We start from the raw sequence: 21575 nt of genomic DNA on the forward strand, positions 1-21575 counted from the left end.
TGATCTCAGAGAGAGAGTTGAGTGAATCTCTGTAAGGCCATGGTCTACAATTCTACTCTGTTGATATCCAGTGTGGATCCTTATTGTATTTGCTGTGGGTTGTACCATTAAAACTATACACACTGACATTTATTTAAGTTATTTATGCTGAATTGTATTGTTATTTATTTATATTTACATTTTGTTTACAGTTTCTGTATTTAGTGGCAGAAGTGATATGGATTGTGAGACTGTCCCTTTGACTGTCACAGTTTAGGGCTATAGTAACTGACAAGAATGACAGGCAGAAGTTATAAACTTGTCAGCCAAACCACTGAACCTAAAATGAGTGCTTTTAACTAACCAGTTATAAGAATTCCTCATTTTATTAAAGCAAGTAAGTATTCAGCTATACAAATGTGTTAAATGCTTCAGATGGATGCAAAGAATGAACTCAAAGGTATCCCTCACAAAAACTAAAAGATGTTAGCTTGAAAAGATTAAAAAAGTAGCAAAACAATTATATAGGAAATGCATTTGTCTCTTGCTTTCATAGGTTCATAGGTAAGTACTAGGCTATCTGCCCAAGGGCATTTATAAGCCTAGCCAGAGTGTGTTGGCTTTCGCCACCCCTTTGGATTAGTTCCCTGTGCCTCTGACCAGCAGAGCCATTAGTTCCCTGCACTTCTGTCCAGCAGAATCACTGCAGTGATCACAGGGGTAAATTTTCTGTTTCCCATCCACCCGTCAAGGTTTCTCTTGAAGAGTGGTAGTGAGGGGCTCTTCCTGATGTATATTGGAATCTTGTTCCAAAGCATGAGGAGTCTCTGGGTCAGGAATATATTCCTCTAGCACGTCCTATTTATCGTTGTGGTAAGGTTTATATCCCTAGAGAGTGTGGCTCTCAGGGATTTATTTTCTTTTAGGTGGAGCATATCCATCAATTCTGGGTTGGACATGACCTTGTATGTCAAGCAGAGATCACCTCTGAGTAAGCGGTATGCAACCGAGTACAGCTGGAGTTTCTTTAGTCAGGCTGCATAGGTCATCTGTTTGAGGCCAGTAAACCTCTTGGTGAGGTACTTTTTTGGTCTTTCCAGCTGTTGCAGGTGTCTTGTAAGGTACATCCCAAATGGGGCATTGTATTCTATAATTGGTCTAATAAGTGATGAGTAGAGAGGCACAATAACCTCCTTTGTTCTTGATGCGAACCCTTTTGAGATTAGGTGGGCCACATAGAAGGATTTTCTAACCACCTTGGCTATATGATTATCAAAGGAGAGATTGCTATCTACTTGGGTCCCCAGATCCCTTATTACTTTTTCTGTATTTAGGCAACTACCACCTATGTGGCAGTTCACGGGCACTTTGTCTTTTCCAAAGGGTATGACTATGCACTTTTTGGCATTCAGCTTGAGGCCATGATTTTGACACCAGGTATCCGTCTCAGTGAGACCCTTCTGGAGGGTGTCTGTATCAGTCGGAGAATCAATTATGGCCCCTAGTTTGCAGTCGTCTGTGAACTTGGTCAGCCAAAGTCCTCCTGTGCTTGCCTGTACCTCTGAGAAGTATATACCGAACAAGAGGGGTCCTAGGACTGAGCCCTGGGGGACACCACTTGTAACCGGTTTGGAGTCGGACCTAGAGTCTGCAACTCTCACTGTTTGGGTTCTGTCTATGACCCAGTTTGCAGCCCATATTGTGACGTAGGGGTTAATGTTCAGGTTGGTGAGTTTGTCTATAATACCAGAATGGGGAATGGTATCAGAAGCCTTTGCAAGGTCTAGGTAGGCTGTGTGGACCTCTTTACCCTTATCTAATGCCTTAGTAACTGTCTCAAAAAAGTCCACCAGGTGTAGGAGGCATGATCTGCCCTTAACAAAGCCAAACTGGGTGTGGTCCAAAGTTTGGAGGTTCCCAATGTCTCTGTTAATGAGTTCCATGATGATGCGCTCTATAGCCTTGTAGACCAGGCTAGTCAAGCTTATAGGGCGATAGTTCCCGGGGGCTGTTGTCAAGGTCCTTGCTATTAAATCAATAAGTCTCTAACACAGTTAGCTGAATTCATAAAACTTTGCCGCATTGCAATAAGTGAATTTGGCCAATGAGTGGGGATAAGCAGTATGTGTGTCGAATTCATTAACCACAGCTATATACTGTGGTCAGCAAAAATAACAGGGCTGGCCATGTTATATACTAATGACCACAAAATGAAGTACCAGGTATGAAGATAAGGCAAAAAACAGAGGAATGATTCAGAAATGTTTAAACTTCACACAGCAACACTGCACCATCCTTAAATGTGTGTATTACTAGATGCTTGTGTTCAGGCAATGTAAAGTTCTGAACGATGTTAGGGTTTGCCACAGCTATTGCAAAACTGAATCTCCAAGAGGATATTATAGCAGCCACTGCAGCCAACAGTGCACAATGTTGATCCAGTGAAGTTCTGGGTCTTTCAACCATGTTTAACATTTGAAGCCCTCCAAGACATAGAAATAGAAGAGCAATACCATGTGGACAGTGGCACCTTACAGCAAATGGAGGACATGTGTTGGACTCATCTGCTCCCCATGGGACTCATGGAGTACCCATCCCAGTGGACACAAAGATGTGTGAGACAATGTATATTTGCTACACAGACCTTTCAGTGACATACAGGGGACACAAGGGAGGCTTCTCAGGTATCAGTCTCAAGAATACTCCACCAGTCACAGAGGACTGCATATAGCTTTACACCAGTACAGTACAAGAGCTACTCAGACACACAGTATAAAGGATGCCTACAAAAACACCAACATTTGTTTATCCATATATAGGCTGGTCTTGCTATGCATCAGACGTAGAATACCCAAGTAATAATGTACAAAGTTATTATCATTTGCACTGGTGGGGAAGTTAGTCTATGCATGAATAATTAAAAGGATGAATGCAGTAAAAATGATGCCAACCAAAACATCAGACTGTGCCTCTCCATTCATCAGCTGGCTACACTATGCATCCAACTCAAGAAAACTAAGTAACAATGTACAAAGGGCAGGACACATTTATCACCATTTGCACAGGTGGGGAAGGGAATCCATGCATAATTATACAACATCTAAGTAGATACATACAGAAAAATGATGCCTAAAAAAACACTACACCATGCTTTCCCATGCACAGGATGACCACACTGTGCATCAGACATGGGAAACCCAAGCAGCAATCTACAAAAGGGAGGGCACAATAATCATCATTATAATACAGCTGGGGAAGGCAGTGCAGGAGTCTGTGCCTTTCACAGGGAAGCATCTGAGTGGAAGCACTAAGCCATATTAAACAGAACTTGCTGTGAAGTTGTTGTAAACTTCTTAGTAAGTGTTTCACATTTTGCCATTTGTTCCACATTTTTATGAGAGATGGTGTTGAGGAAGTTATCATTTTACTTTTAACCACTTGAAGATAGAGTTACTACTGGGCATTTATTCTCAGCATTAAGTAGAGGTATGGATGACTGTCATATTTCACACATTAAAATGTAATTAGAACCATAATAATACAATGCCTATCTTTTATTATTTTACCATCTGTCATAAAAAAATGAGGTGCCAATTGGTGCTTGACTTTCCTCAACAGCTGTGAGTAGTCATTTGGGCATGAGGACACTGCCATCTCTCCTGAGATATTTGAAGGTGAGACAAATATTGCTGGAGAAGGTGAGGGTATTGCCTCTATTGTGGCACAGAGGTGGTGTGAGGAGGAGTTCAAGATTTTTATGGACATCTTCCATAAGTAGAACAAACAGGTTACTTTAGGTGATGCTTGGAATAGCATGGCCAGAAGTGTCTCCCACACCACTGGCACCTCACCCACATGGTAACACTGCTGTCATCACTATAATGACTCAAGGTGCTACAAGCCTGACCTATTTAGCTGAAAAGAGGCTGAAGTTAAGGCAGGATCACAACATCCATAGTGTAAGTACAGCATAATTTTCCTATCCATACACCCTGCCAATGCATGGTACCATACATCTTTTTCTTCTGCTCTCTCTTTATCTACAGCCCCTACAGTGGCTGAAAGGAATAAAGAGTTACAAAGAAACAGATTAGAGCACTGAAGAGCGTGTCAGGGTAAGTATAGTTGTTGTGAAAGATATGCATAACAATAACAATTAAAATTATGGCAAATAACCTTTAAACAGCAGGACAACATCTATTAGTACTTGTTTTTCTTACTGAATAAGAATGTCTGTGCAAAGTTAACATTTTGAATTTGCAAGCCCCCTGTATACCTGGATAGATGGCTCATTGTGTTAAGTCTATGTGCACTGAGATGTTAGTATGATTGCGGGTTCAATTCCCATGATCAGAAAAAAATAGTGTTGCCATGGCACAAGTGTCAAAATAGTTATATCCATAAAATTATAAAAAATAGTTAAAATAACAGTGTAGGTCATATTATTACTAGATTATTTTCCTTAATTGTATTTCAGAAAAATAAAATGTAATTAAGAATACTATTTCATTACTTTTGTGCATCTCTTACCTACCCTTTTATCCATAAGCATTTTTTTAATATTTTCCATTTTTCCTACTATTATATGCGACAGCACAGAGACCTACACTAACACAATGGCATGGCCTATCATTTCCCCACATGTGGTAGCAGCATTGCTACCATGGAGATGACAACTACCACCATCACAAGAGGCTCCCAGCACATCCGGGTCCCAGCCTGACAGAGTTGCCTCAACATCTACTTCACTACCTGCAAAGCCTGCAGGTAGCTGAACACCTAACAATGGTGCACAATATCTGTCAGTAATAGTGCAAGTGGCGGTAGCAATTATGTCACCTCTTAAGAGTTGAAAGGGTTTACCTTAATTTCTGCATATTGTACAAGGGCGAACAGCAATTGTCCGAACGGCAGTTTGCAAAGTTTGCAAACGCCGAACGGAAAAAGGATCAAATGTGCAATGAGTGAATGCACATTGACATTCGCTTATTGCACATTCAGCATTTTGGGGTGGATTGCCCTATAGGGGGATCGGAAAATGGTCCCTTTCCCCACTGTAGTGCGATCTCGGAGTTAGAATATTAAAGTAGGGGTGTGGGGGTGACACAGCCCCCCACATGGGCGGTGCAGGGGGGCTTGCCCCCTGCTTTAAACTTTATTACATTTTTTATTCATCATTAATGTTCGAAAATCAGTGAATCTGCTTTTCCATTTGCTGATTTTCGAAGATTACGAACTGCCACTGTTTTCACGTTCGTGGTTATGAGTCGCTTATATGAGCATTCGCACCACTGTGATTTGGCTTTGTAAAGGTAAACCGTTGAAAGAGCTCATAGGAAGAAACATGCTAAGAACTTGCCATTAATCACACAAATGAGCCAAGCATGATTGTGTATCATAAAGCAATACTGAAATATGGTAAAGTTGAGACCTTCCATTTGAAGGCCTGTATGGTTGACTACATTCATGAATCCTATCTCAGTGTACTGGATACAGGATTCTAATCCTCTGAGGAAGTGATGTTGTTTTACAATATTATGTTTCCATCATACAGATGCATACCATTCCCATATTCTATTCCTTTCATCTTTGTTTTTGTTAACAGCCTTGCTCTGACTACTTCAGTTGTATACCTTGTTAATGCTCAGGTTCAGGGATAGAAGTAGCTCAGGCATAGGTTCAAATACATTCAGCAGTATTCCTCTAGTATTGCTATCCTATGTTCCATTACCTTGATAAATGCTGTAGAAACACCTTCCCTATGTGTTAGTCTGTAACGTACCTGATTAATGCTGTTTTGTTGAATGTGAGTGACATGTTTATGGTTTAAAAGCCATGCAGTTGTAATATCTTGTCTTGCTAATCATGTGTTACTTTCCCCTGAAATTAAACAGTCCTATCATCAGGTGTACATTCTGTCATAGAGTTTTCACTGTCTAATGAAATGTAAGTCTGGCATCATCTAGCATTTTTGAGTTTAAAAGTTGTGAAATATGCTCCAAATCCCCATTTGTCCAGTTTATCTCTTTTAGCTCTTCTTGAGTTGTACCCTCTATGTGCTAACCATTTTACTTTTATTTCTATATTCCCATTTCCAAACTCCTATGTAGTCCCAAAATAAGCACAAAACACACACACATACGCACACACACACACACACACACACACACAAACACACACGCGCGCGCACACGCACACACGCGCACACGCGCACACACGCACACACAAACACACACACACAAAACCTCAGTACATATAAGTGAATGTTTCTTATGCACTGTTTGGTTTCCACTCTACAAATGCTACATATCCCTAATATGTGTCTTCTTGATGAGCCCTTACTGTCAGACAGCTTCAGTGGCTGCCCTTTCTAATGCAATAATATGTATCATAGTAATATCAGGTCCATGTATTCACAGACATTAATGTGTATTTGTCTTCTTCATCCACCTCCATCCCAATTCGTCTTTATTTCCTCACGTTTTACCTTCCAAGATTCTTGCTACTTTTTTATCTCATTTTATTGCACCTTTAGTCTTTTTTTTTTTTTTTTCAAAAAAACCTTTTTATTTTGCATAAGAAAATAACAGTCATATGATGGATGTCCAACCAAAAGGAATAACAATGTATAGAAAAAAAAATAAGAGCTGTACATGTAAACTTGACAAAATGCTCAGTAGAGACTTGTAACTACAAAACCAACTATATACAAAAAAAAAAAAAAAAAAGAAATTCAACATACTAAGTATGAATTGCTTAGTCTTAACCAAAACATTATCCTACCATACACATGAATGAACTTTTGATGTGAGATTCTAGACAATACTGAAATAAGTTCCAGTTAATAGCTTCACTTTATCAGCTTCCATGGCTCATTGTAGTCATGAAGTGAGCTGTACATTGTCTATATACTGTGGAGAGGGTTTTTCTCCTCTGATGGTTCTATGTTGTTTACCAATGTTCATTTTTGCATCTTCCATAGTATTCTAACATTCCCTTCAAATGTGTGTTTTCTGACAACCTTCAGTGTTCGTTATTGTGTGGTTTCACTTGACTATGCACTGATCTAGATAGTATCGATTAAGCAGTCAAGGATTCAGATTCACTGAAGTTATTCCTCATAGCTATTGTTAAAACAATCTGTATAAACTGCTAATCACTTGCAAAGCATGCGGGAAATGAGGCTAAGCATAGAAAATGTAACAGTTTTGTATTGAGGTCTATATTGTCCATGCCATAGATGTGAGTTTTTGATCCATTGAGTGTTGCATGCTGTCAGTCATTTTTTTTTTATTCTTCCGCAACTATTCCCTTGATGTATATGCTTTTTGACCCTTTCATTATAAGTTCTTCTGTGTTTTCACTTGATAACGCACTGATTTAGTGTGTACCTGTTAGGCAGGCAGGGGGGTCAAATCCATGGACATCTATCTTGTAACAGTATACAAACAATCTGTAATATGCACTAATCGCTTACAGCACATATATGAAATAAGGCTAAACATAGTACATGTACGTAACAGTTTGGTAGTGATGTGCATATTATAGATGCAGTAAAGGAAGGGTTTTAATCACCTGATTACTGTATACTTTTTACCAATGTTCATTTTTCAGTGTCCCACACTGTTCTATCATTCCCTTAAAATCTTTTGTGACTCCAACTGATAATGAACATATCTGCAAGTCAAGCTCCACTTGAGTATCCCACACGCAAGACCTCAACCTGGTCTGTGACATCAGTAGAACTTGTTGGCAGGACAGATTTGCATCCCAGAGACTCCCCCTTTTGTGGACTAGACTCCCTCTTCATGTAAATCAGAATACCTCATTAAATGTTTTTAAACACAACCTGGATAACTGGATGGGGAACAGAAAATACACCCCTGGGATTCCACCTATATCCCTGCTGGACAGTGGCATAGGGTGCTGACTTGTTGGAACATGGGCTAAATTCTTGGCTAGGCTTGTAAGGGCCTCAGGGGTAATAGCCTACAACTTCCTTTGATCCTATGATCTTATGATCCTAGAGAGTATCGACTAGACAAGTAGTGTTTAAATCAATGGAAGTCTACCATGAAGTAGTATACTAAATAATATGTATCACTTGCTAATAAAGTCACATGAAAATATGATTTAAGATAACATAATACATGTATGCGACAGCGTCCATGTTTCAGTCTACTACTGCAGTGATGTGTACATTGTCAATACACTGGCAGAATGATGTTAATCCCCTGATAGTTGGTATGTTGTTTTCCAGTGTTCAGTTTTCAACACTGTTCTAACATTTTCCTGAGATGTGTTTTTGAGATTCCTTCAGGATAAGCTCTTCTGTGACTTTGTTTGATGTATACATTACTAGCTCTGGAGGGTATCATTGTCAAGGGCAGAGGCTTGAATCCATTTTAGTGTAAATTTGTTAATTTGCTATTACGTGTTCCATTTCCCTGAAAGGTGTTTTTAACTCACTGTTTCTATACAAGCTTCCATGTATAGGCATGCCTTGCTAATGGCATTGTATACAGAATATCATTGCTAATGGCAGCAGCTTAAACCAATTAAGGTATAGTTTTGTTGTCTTGCTGTAATGTGTTCTATTCTTCTGAATTGTGTTTTTCACTCACATTTTTGTGAATGCTTCTGTGGCATGCCTTCCTAATGCACTGGTGTACAGATTATTAGTGACATAGGGATTCACTTCCCTTAATGTGTACTTATCATCTTTTCTTGCTATCATGTGCTCAGTTCCCCTGAAAGTATACATTTCTACCATCAATGTGTAAATTAGGTGGAAGAGTTTGTCACTTTGTAACCTAGTTTATTTCCGTATTCTGTCGCAGTCACGTTGTAACCTAATTTATTTCTGTATACTTCTGTTACTGTTGACTTTGGAATTTGGGAGATATCAGATTTCTCCTTCCTCCATCTTGCTCATTTTGTAATTGCACTCCTACTGTGGAACCATTTAACTGTTTCCCCTTTTCATCTCTGTCAGTCTATACTGCCATTTTCAACCTATGGTAATCTCAGAAAATAAATCCACTATGGACATACCAAGAATGGGCATATAATCCTACATTTTATTCCTTTGTTCAGACATTGCATAACAGTGACTGCAGAGAAAATCAAAGGCATTATACCATGACCCCCCATTAATATTCCAAATGGCACTCAACATCCTATGAGAAAATGAAATGCGCGTGGATGCGGTACACGGAACATCAGAACTACCCTTCGGATACCAAGCGGCGGGGCAGCAAAATACAATGCCATTAATTTGATATTACAATTATTATAATTAAATCTTTTATAATAATGCAATAACAGCAATAACCACCTAGGTTGTTTTGTTTAATGGTTGTCTTTGTTTGGTCCTTTTTGTTTGGTCCTGGGATAAACCATAACTTTCTTGTAATCCCACAATACCCAAACATGGGTTGTGGTTGTATATATAACCATAAAGGAGAGAGCACTCACACAACTGAAATACCCTTGGCATGCACTAGCTGGCCATGTACATGAGCTAAGCCTCAATGTGCATTCCAGCTTTAAATAAAATACAGTTACTGTCCTTATTCAAAACCTTTTCATGACTCATTGTACTAATCCAATTATTCTTACTGTGCCCATGCACTAGTTGCGGGTTTTTAATTCCCCGGGGATTGTACGCTTTTTTTAAATTGTAGGCTTTCACCTGCACATGCACTGCATTTCCATGATGTGTGTTTTATGAATTCTTTTTACATTAACTGTTGTAGTGGCTTAATTTCCTAATCTACTGCTATGACATCATTCAGTGGAAAAGTCATAGGCTTGGTTCTCTTGAGGCCTATCATTTTGTGTGTGTTTTTTGGCAGGTCTGCTCACATGTACTACATTTCTATACCATATGCATTTTATGACTCTTTTTGCTAAACCTTTGCAGTGATTTGACTTGTTAATGCATTTGCATAATAACATTACTGGTGAAGCCATGGGTTCAATTCCATTGAGCCTTTTTTTTGGCCATCTGCCTGCACCTGTGCTACAATTCCATGAAATGTATGTTTTATGACAATGTTTACTTTGACTGCTACAGTAGCACATCTTGCCAGTAATCTGTGGTAATACTGGTATGAAGACTGAACAGATGGATTGATTCACACCAGGGTAACATATATTTTGTATTTAATAGCACTTAGCGGTGTAGAACAGGTTGTCATGACTGGGGCTGGTCTGCATGTCATGTTATTCCTTTGTATCCTACCTCTACTGTGTAGGTTTCACGTTCTTCAAAAATCACGTATTGTTATAGCACCTTCACTCTGCTTTTCTAACAATTATTTTGTTCCACAACTCCCTTAGCACTTTATGCTGTTCATCTATGTAGAATATGTTGCCATAGTCTAATCTCTACTCCACCCACAGCCATCAGAGGCTCTTTCGCTGACATTGCACATTTCTCTATATAATTATTCTGTATTTGATTACATAAGCATTATACAACTCTGTGAGTGTGTGCATGTGCTCACATCAACTTCTGGGAGTGCTCGTGCCCTGCCGTTGTTTACCTCAGATGCTTGTACTGCAATGTGGCTATGAGGTGGTTTTCCACAATCTAGCTGTAAGTCTGCGCTGCAGCTATGACAAGAGATTCCTTTCTGTGCACACTGGCCTGGCAATATTCATATATGATTAGCATTATTCCTTGCTGTAAACAGACAGTGTCAATAAAACTGCATTGTCTTCAATTGCTGGGACAGCATTTATGTATCCTTGGGATAGCATTTCAGATGTTGAGTTCTGATCCTCAGGTGAGGCACGTGCCTGTTTTAGGAGAGGCCTGAATAAGCCTGAAAGTGCTGCACATTAAAATATTTAACTGGTTTGTGGCATCAAACTAAATACTGAAGAATACTATATATATATATATATATATATATATATATATATATATATATATATATATATATATATATAGATAGATAGATTGCGTGTGTGAGCAAGTAATTTCAAATCAGCCATAAACATAACATAATTTTTATGTGTCTACATATTATAGAGAGAGCTTTTTAAATGGAAAGCCTTATATTATTGGAGTCTTCTGTGGTTTGAGATAGGCCCCCTATGAAAGTGTCCGAAAACTTGTAATATCACAAAAAACTCAATATAGCTTGAAAGCGGATGGTTTTCAATAAACGTTGTATTACTTTTTTTTTCTGCTGTAACCAAACAAATTTCTTGCTGTGCTTTTACAGTGTAAGCCAGATACATATCTGCATGATTGCCCAGTTTGCCCCTTACAAAATAAATGCATATATTTCAAACTGTTAAGAACAACCTTTAATGTAGAAAATTAAGGCTATGAAATGATAACATTCCTCACCCAATATGTCTAGGTTTGATTTCCCAAGTTTCCATTTGCAAGCCGTGTGAATCTAAACACATCAAGTAACAAATAGTTCTTTTAAGACCATTAAAAAAGTGACACTCATGCACAGATTTCATGTGGTTAAAAAATGGTTGTTAGCTTGTTCGCCTTTGACTATATTAAAGAAAAATCAACTGACACATTATAATTGGAATATTTATTTCTTAACCTGCAGGTATTTGGTGTCCGTGACTATTTCTGGTCTGGTTTTCCATGCTTTTATTTCCAAATGTGTACTTAGATACATTGCAGTTGACTACTTTGAGACTACTTTCACTTTTCTGGCATGTCAGAGTTATCACATAGGGGAACTGCTGCTTAGCCAATGCTTAGATGCCTCTCGCTTAGCCAGTGCTTGGATGCCGCTCTAAGAAGAATAATCAAACACAGTGAAAAAATTAATGTAATATTACTTTTACTTAAAGATATGCTTTTTATGACTGAGCAGGTGAATGATCCTTTTGGAAAAGGATATCAGATGCTAGTATTTGTGCTGTATTAGAAACAATGCAGCTCTGGGCTTCAGAAACATATCTAGTGCAACTGCAATATTCCTTCCATAGCTAAGGCTTATAGTGAAATATGGCCTGAAGTTAATTATCAGTTAAATACGTGGAAAGTCACAGCTCTTACCACTGCTAATACAAAAATAAAAATTAAATCTGCCCACAAAAATCACAGGACCTGCAAATTAAGAAGAACTATCTTAATGGTGCTTAGGACTGCTGCAAAGAAAGCAGGCAACAATTTAATACATACATACCTTAGTGTATGCACAAGTATTATGTTGCAACATTATGGAAAAGCTAGAGTAATGTTCCTACAGCTGACTAAATGTGTCTTTTGACTAACGAAGGGGTGCCTTATGGCATTTATTGTGCACCTTGCACTGCCTGTTTTTGGTCCATGCAATTAGATTTATATACTGGAATGTTTCTCACCGGGCCTCCGCTGAAAATTGGCTTAGTTCGAAATCAGACTTTCCCGGTAAACAAATGTTGAATAAATAAATAAATATACATATATATGTATATATATATATATATGTATGTATATATATATATATATATATATATATATATATGTATATATATATATATATATATATATATATATATATATATATATATATATATATATGTGTGTGTGTGTGTGTGTGTATGTATACATATCTATATATATATATATATATATATATATATGTATATAAGGTCTATGTTGTTAGACTGAAAGCATACAACATCAATCTAACAGCATCGAAGCCTATAAAAGGAAAGTGCACAATATCGAACGTGCACTTTCACAAAAGCCAGTTTTCGTAACAGGCAAAAAACAGACTAACAACCTGTAAACAGTATTTTGCAGGGGGGCAAGCCCCCCTGCACCCCCTACCCACCTAATTTAATATTCTAACTCTGACATCACACTACATTGGGGAAAACGGAATATTCCCTCATCCTCACTATACCGCGATCTCCACATGAGGTGTGTTAGATGTACAGCAACAATATATGTTGATGTACAACTAACAAAACATGCAAACAGCATGTTTTCTCCTTTTTTAAGTATCCTTTAGCAAAAGTGCATATTCGATGTTGGGAACTTTCGCTAAAGTGTGTTTGTCAAAGTACGGTTCGATGAACCATGCTTTCGACATTCTAACAGAGACCCATATATATAACCCAGGAGAAAAGCAAATCTCAAAAACCGTTCTTCTTCTTAAACTTCTTTTTGCTGTGGGGCAAGCCCTCCACCTGCACTCTCCCATGTGGGGAGCAAGTCCCTCTCCACTGAACATATATATATCTATATATATATATATATATATATATATATATATATATATATATATATATATATATATATATATATATATATATATATATATATATATATATGTGTGTGTGTGTGTGTGTGTGTGTATATATATGTGTGTGTAGAGATATATATATATATATATATATATATATATATATATATATATATATATATATATATATATATATGTGTGTGTGTGTGTGTGTATATATATATATATATATATATATATATATATATATATATATATATATATATATATATATATATATGTGTGTGTATCATCATCTTCTTTCGGCTGTTCCCGTTAGGGGTCGCCACAGCGGATCATCTGTTTCCATTTCTTCCTGTCCTCTGCATCATGCTCTTTCACACAAACCGCCTGCATGTCCTCTCTCACCACATCCATAAACCTCATCTTAGGCCTTCCTCTTTTCCTCTTACCTGGCAGCTCCATCCTTAGCATCCTTTTCCTAATATACCCAGCATCCCTCCTCAGCACATGTCCAAACCAACACAATCTCGCCTCTCTTGCTTTGTCTCCAAACTGCCCAACCTGAGCTGACCCTCTAATATACTGATTCCTAATCCTGTCCATCCTAGTCACACCCAGTGTAAATCTTAACATCTTTAACTCTGCCACATTCAGCTCTGACTCCTGCCTTTTCGACAATGCTTCCGTCTCCAAACCATATAACATAGCTGGTCTCACTACCCTCTTGTAGACCTTCGCTTTCACTCTTATTGGTACCCGTCTGTCACAAATCACTCCTGACACTCTTCTCCACCCATTCCACCCTGCCTGTACTCTCTTCTTCACCTCTCTTTCACATTCACCATTACTCTGAACGATCCCAAGTACTTAAACTCATCCACCTTTACCGACTCTACTCCCTGCATCCTCACCATTCCTCTACCCTCCTTCTCATTTACACACATATATTCTGTTTTAGCCCTGCTGACCTTCATTCCTCTCTTCTCTAAAGCATATCTCCACCTCTCCAGGGTCTCCTCAACCTGGTCCCTTCTCTCACTACATATCACAATGTAATCTGCAAACATCATAGTCCACGGGGCCTCCTGTCTAATCTCATCTGTCAACCTGTCCATCGCCACTGCAAATAAGAAAGGGCTCAGAGCTGATCCTTGACGTAATCCCACCTCCACCTTAACATATCTGTCACTCCCACCGCAGTCCTCACCAATGTCACACTACCCTTGTACATATCCTGTACCACTCTTACATACTTCTCTGCAACTCCCGACTTCCTCATACAATACCACAACTCCTCTCTAGGCACCCTGTCATATGCTTTCTCTAAGTCCACAAAGACACAATGCAACTCCTTCTGACCTTCTCTGTATTTCTACAACAACACTCTCAGAGCAACTATTCCTTCTGTAGTGCTCTTTCCTGGCATGAAATCATACTGCTGATCACTAATCATCACCTCCCTTCTTAACCTAGCTTCTACTACTCTTTCCCATAACTTCAAGCTGTGACTGATCAATTTTATCCCTCTGTAATTACTGCAGCTCTGCATATCACCCTTATTCTTAAAGATAGGTACCAAAACACTTTTTCTCCACTCCTCAGGCATCCTCTGACTTTTCCAAAATTTCATTAAACAATCTGGTTAAAAATTCCACTGCCATTTCTCCTAAGCACCTCCATGCTTCCACTGGTATGTCATCTGGGCCAACAGCTTTTCCATTCTTCATCCTCGTCATAGCTTACTTCCTCCTTGCTAATCTGCTTCACTTCCTGATTCACTATCCCCACATCATCCAACCTTCTCTCTCTCTCATTCTCTTCATTCTTCAGCCCTTCAAAGTACTCTTTCCATCTAGTCAACACACTCTCCTCACTTGTGAGTATGTTTCCCTCACTGTCCTTTATCACCCTTACCTGCTGCACATCTTTCCCAGCTCTGTCCCTCTGTCTAGCCAATCGGTACAGGTCCTTTTCTCCCTCTTTAGTGTCCAATCTCTCATACAACTCTCTATTTGCCTTATCCTTAGCCTTTTTGCCACCTCTCTCTTTGTCATGCGCCTCATCTCCTTATACTCATGTCTACTTTCTTCATCTCTTTGACAATCCCACTTCTTCACCAGCCTCTTCCTCTGTATACTCTCCTGTACTTCCATATTCCACCACCATGTCTCCTTGTCCTTTCTCTGTCCAGATGTCACTCCAAGCACCTTCCTAGCAGTCTCCCTTACTAGCTCTGCTGTAGTTAACCAGCTATTCGGTAACTCTTCATTGCCTCCCAGTGCCTGTCTTAACTGTTCCCTGAACTCCACCTCACAATCACCCTTTTTTAACTTCCACCATTTAATCCTTGGCACTGCTTTCACACTCCTCCTCCGCTTCTTGATCACCAACATCATCCTGCAGATAATCATTCTATGCTGCTTAACTACACTTTCCCCAGTCACCTCTTTACAGTCTCCAATCTCCTTCAGACTGGCCTTTCTACATAGGATATAATCCACCTGTGTGCATCTTCCTCCCCTCTTGTACGTCACCCTTTGCTCCTCCCTCTTCTTAAAATACGTATTCACCACAGCAATGTCCATCCTTTTCGCAAAATCCACAATCATCTGTCCTTCTGCATTCCTCTCCTTAACACCATACCTACCCATCACTTCCTCATCCCCTCTGTTTACTTCACCAACATGCCCATTGAAGTCCGCTCAAATCACTAGTCTCTCACCCTTAGGTACACTCACCACCACTTCATCTAACTCACTCCAAACTTTTTCTTTCTCATCCATCGCACACCCAACTTATGGAGCATATGCACTAACAACATTCATCATTACAACATCAATTTCAAGCTTCATAAACATCACTCTATCAGACACTCTCTTCACCTCCAAAACACGCTTGGCATACTATTCCGTTAGGATAACCCCTACCCCATTTCTTCTGCCATCCACACCATGATAGATCAATTTGAACCCGCCTCCTACACTTGGCCTTACTTCCCTTCCATCTGATCTCTTGCACGCACAATATATCAACCTTACTTCTCTCCATCATATCAGCTAGCTCTCTCCCTATACCAGTCATACTGCCAACATTCAAAGTTCCCACCCTCAGTGCTACACTCCTAACATTCCTCCTCTCTTCCTGCCTTTGGGCATGCCTTCCCCCTCCTCTTCTTCTTTGGCCAACAGTAGCCCAATTTCCACCAGCACCCTGTTGGCTAACAGTACTGGTGGTTGTTGTTAACCCAGGCCTCGACCAATCTGGTATGTAATTATGAAAACTTCTCTGCATCAGTAATGTTTGGCTGAGGTTTTACGCCAGATGCCCTTCCTGACGCAACCCTCCCCATTTATCCAGGCTTGGGACCGGCACAAAGAAATACACTGGCTTGTGTATCACAAGTGGCTGGGTTTTATATATACATATATATATATATATATATATATATATATATATATATATATATGGTTCTACCTGACATAATCGAAACCCCAGAACACCGACAACGCAATCACTGACACCACATAATCGACAGTGCAGAAACACGAAACCTCACATGCCCGACAATGAAATAACCGACGGTACACAAACACGAAACCGCATACACTGCACACACCACAATAACAACAATCAACATACAAAACACATCCGCTGTCCAAAAACCACACACACAACACAAGCACACCAAAATCCCTACAAACCCACACTAAACCTCACATACACAACTATCTGCAACCCTAACCCAAACCCTAAACCTAAGGTCCGTCACTATCGATACTCAGCTAACCCGCCCTAACCCTAACTCACTTAACCCGCCTAACCCAAGGACTATCACTGCAGACACTTACCTAACCCACTCCCTAACCCTAACTCACTTAACCGCCCTAACCCAAATACTATCACTACCACACTTACCTAACCCACTCCTAACCCTAACTCACTTAACCCACCCCTATCCCCACAGACCATCAATATCCACACTTACCTTACTGACCCTAACGTCCGTCACTACCGCATACTTACACAGCCTTTTCCCATGTCGGCATCCTCGACGTCGGTGTTTTAATCTGTCGCGTCAGTCTTCTGCATTGTCGATCTTCTGGCGCTCGCGATTCGCTTGTCGGTGTTCTGGAGTGTCGACTATCTCAGGTAGAACCATATATATATATATATATATATATATATATATATATATATATATATGTATGTATATGAGTCTACTGCTTTTAGTCCTCAAATTTCATTTGGTTGAAAATGATTTCAGGCATCCCACTTCACTGAAACCTCATTTGACTGAAAGCACATTTGGTCTAATTACATTTGGTCAAAAATGGTATTTAGCCCCTGCCCCACTGCAGTGTGACCCTGGAGTGAGAATATAAAGTTGGGGGGGTGTGGGGGGCACAGTCTCCCACATTGGGGGTGTGGGGGCATAGCCCCCCACATTTTGTAACCAGTTTTTACTGATGTTATATGTTTTAATGTATTTGTAAGGGATACACATGTATATAATAGTGCATAAACTGCAATTATGTGGGGGAGCTACACCCCCCACACCTCCCCTAACTTTATATTCTCATTCCAGGGTCGCACTGCAGTGGGGCAGGGGCTAAATACCATTTTCAACCAAATGTGCTTTCAGTCAAAGGAGGTTTCAGTGAAGTGGGCTGCCTATATATATATATATATATATATATATATATATATATATATATATATATATATACCATCTCTGAGATTGACATATCTCAGAGAAAAGGAAATATTTTTGAGAAATGGCATCTTGGACTTAGTATATACAAGCCTGATCTTTTGGCCATTCTATCCCCGTGTTTCAGGACTCGCTGTAGTGGGTTCTGATATTTCAAATGGTTACCTGTTGTATGGTTTACTAACCTATGTGGAACAATGTTCAGTAGGTCAGTATAGTTTAATGCATAAATATTCTGCTTCTGTTAGCATATGTTATGTGGCCATACTTGTACTAGAAATACTGAGGTCTGCCATGTCTACTGTTATTGTTGCTTTAGATAATGTAATGTAATGCTTTCTAACACTTCTTGTACTTGATATACAACTTTCTTGTGCTAATAGATACTGGAGGTGTGTGCTGTTTATGGACTTAATAATGTGTGATACACCTGCAGGAAGGAACCTTAATAGAAATCAATGAGGTTGTGACATTTAGCTGTATCTGTAAGTGCTATGTGTGTCTGACTCTTGGCGGAATATAGTCTGTCTATATAGACCTTTGTTACACAAACTGTACAAAGTGCTGACTCCCAGATGTATATATTTCCTTAACAGGGTCTAGTCACTATATGTCACTATGTTACACCATTCTGCATGTGCATTAAGAATGCATTAATGTTTAAAAGTGATTCTGTTATACATATGGACTATATATGGTCACCCAGTGTGGAAGGTATAACATGGGTATTACTGATCAGTGATATACAATCAGAAGCCATTCCATGTGGTTATCATTTGTAGCTACTATTTAATTAATTGCCCTGCATTGTGTTATTTTATGTTTGGTATTTTGTGCCATGTATGTGGGAATGGGATATTGTCAGACTACAGGTTCATAGGTAGGTACTAGGCTATCAGCCCAAGGGCCTAAATAAGCCTAGCCAACAAGGTTCACTGGCTTATGCCACCCAAGAAAGTTATTTTCCTGTGCCCCTGTTGAGCAGAGCCACCAAAGTGATCGCCGGGGTATATTTCCTACTTCCCATCCACTTATCAAGATTTTTCTTGAAGAGTGCTAATGAGGAACTTTGCTTGACAAAGATGGGTAGCTTTTTCCAGAGTATGGAAAGTCTCTGGGACAGGAATCTATCCCTCCAGCATGTCCTGTTTATTGTGGTGACAAGGTTTAGGTCCCTGGAGCATGTAATTTGGAGGGATTAGGATTTCTTTAGGTGTAGCATGTCCAACAGCTCTGGGTTTGGCATTGCTTTATATATTAGGCAGAGATCACCTCGGAGTAGGCGATATGCTACAGAGTAAAGCTGGAATTTTTTGAGATGGTCAGTGTAAGGCATCTGTTTGAGGCCAGTAATCCTCTTTGTGAGGTACTTCTGTGGCCTTTCAAGCTGCTGCAGATGTCTTGTGAGGTACATTCCAAAAGGGGTTGTACTCTATAATGAATCTAATGAGTGTCGAGTAGAGGGGAACAACGGCTTCTTTTTTCATTGATGAGAAGCCTTTTGTGATGAGGTGTGCCATGTAGAAGGATTTCCTGACTACTGTGGTGATGTGATTATCAAAGGAGAGACTACTGTCCATCTGGGTCCCTAGGTCTCTTATCACACATTCGGCATTAAGTAGACTGCCGCCTATGTAGTAATTCATGGGTACAGAGTTTTTACCAAAGGGGATGGCAATGCACTTTTTGGGATTGAGCTTGAGGCCATGACTCTGACATCAGTCATCTGTCTCAGTGAGGCTCTTCTGTAGGATGTCCACATCATTTGAGGATTCAGCTATGGCTCCTAGTTTTCAGTCATCTGTGAACTTCATTAGCCAAAGGCCTTCTGTGTTAGCCTGTACTTCAGAGAAGTAGCTACCAAACAGGAGAGGTCCTAGGACTGAACCCTGTGGTAGTCCACTTGTCACTGGTTTGAAGTCAGATTTGGAGTCTGTAACTTTTACAGTGCAGGTTCTATCAGTGAGCCAGTTGGCAACCCATCTTGTGGCGTAGAGATTTATACATAGTTTATTGAGTTTAGCTATAATTCCAGAATGGGGGATGGTGTTGAAAGCCTTGGCAAGGTCAAGAAAGGCTGTGTGAACCACCTTACCCTCATCTACAGCTTTGGTGACTGCCTCAAAGAAGTCGATCAGGTTCAGGAGGCATGATCTGCCATTCACAAACCCAAACTGGGTGGGGTTCAGAGTTTGGAGGTTAACAATGTCTTTGTTTATGAGTTCCATGATGATACGTTCCCTGGCCTTACAGACCAGGCTCATCAGGCTAATAGGGCAATAGTTCCTGGGATCAGTGTTGGCTCCCTCTTTGTGGAGTGGGATAACTGTTGCTTTGTGCCTTTCACTGGGTACAAAGCCTAATGTGAGACTATGATTGAACATGATGCTTAGGTGGGGAGCCAGTTCGTTCTGAAGTCCGTGTAGAATGCAGCCTGGGATGTTGTCCGGTCCCATGGATGCTGTGTTTTTGGCTTTAGAGAGTGCAGCTTTTACCTGTGTAGCTGTGATTACAGGGACTCTGCATTCTTTCTGTATAGATATGGGCCCTTTAGGGGTTGAGAGGGGGTAAAGTTAGCACTGAACCTATCTGCCAGGACTTTGGCAATATTAGTTGGTTCTGTAATTTTTATGCCGTTGTGCTGTGACTCAGAGCAGATCTGGGTTTTGCCATTGAGATTCTTGATATAGCTATAGAATGCTTTGTGGTTGTCCCTAGAATCAGCGGTGATTTTGTTTTCGTAGCTAGCTTTGGAAGATCTTATAAGGGATCTCAGCTTCTTACTGAGGCTGACCAGGGAACTCCTCCACTCATGGGATTTTAGTCTCTTTTGCAACAGTTTCTTCCTTTTGTTGTAGAGTTTGTTTATGGCAGGGGACCACCAGATTGGCTTCCTTTTTTTGGAGGATAGTGTCATGGTTCTGTTTGGGATAGCACGATCCATGCACTCATGTAAGTGCTTATAGAGTGCATTTGTGTAGGATTCAGCAGTTGCAGCTGTATTGTCCATCTGCATGGGTGTCATAAAGTTCGCCACTTCTGTCTTAAGAAGCATGAAGTTGGCTTTGGAGAAATTATTTACCATGATTTCCTTAATGGGGGGTGGGAGGTGGATATCTAGGGTGATTAGCTTATGATCGGATCTGACCAACGAGGAGTTGACTTCAGGTGTGGAACACCGGTCACTCATATTGGTAATGACTAGGTCTAGGATATTGTTGCCACTGGTGAGGGTGTGGATAAGTTGATCCAGGGCATTGTAATTTATGAATTCCAGAAAGTGTTGAGTGAAGTAGTCGGTACATGAATAGTTTTCCCAGTTAATGGTGGGGTTGTTGAAATCACCCATTATTTGGGTGTTTGGTTTAACCCTAATATTTTCCAGTATATCAAGAAAAGAGGAGTGGGAATCTTGGGGTATGGTGGGGGATCTATAGCAAGCTACAATTTGTTTTGCATTTTTGCCCAGAGTTAGTTGCACTTGGATAACCTTGGATGCATTATGCTGAGCAACTAGCCTGGAGGTGTGGATATCCTTAATGAATATGGACACACCTCTGTCTTTGGTATTCTGGTCCAGGTTAGGTGGTCAAGGTAGGGCAAAACATCTGTCTCTGGTTACCTAGTATGTGTGTAACATTTCCCATAGTGATGGATTAAAA

The sequence above is a fragment of the Protopterus annectens genome, chromosome 6.part0 (assembly GCF_019279795.1).
Source record: "Protopterus annectens isolate FY-2018-M chromosome 6.part0, PAN1.0, whole genome shotgun sequence".
In the NCBI taxonomy this organism is placed as follows: Eukaryota; Metazoa; Chordata; order Ceratodontiformes; family Protopteridae; genus Protopterus; species Protopterus annectens.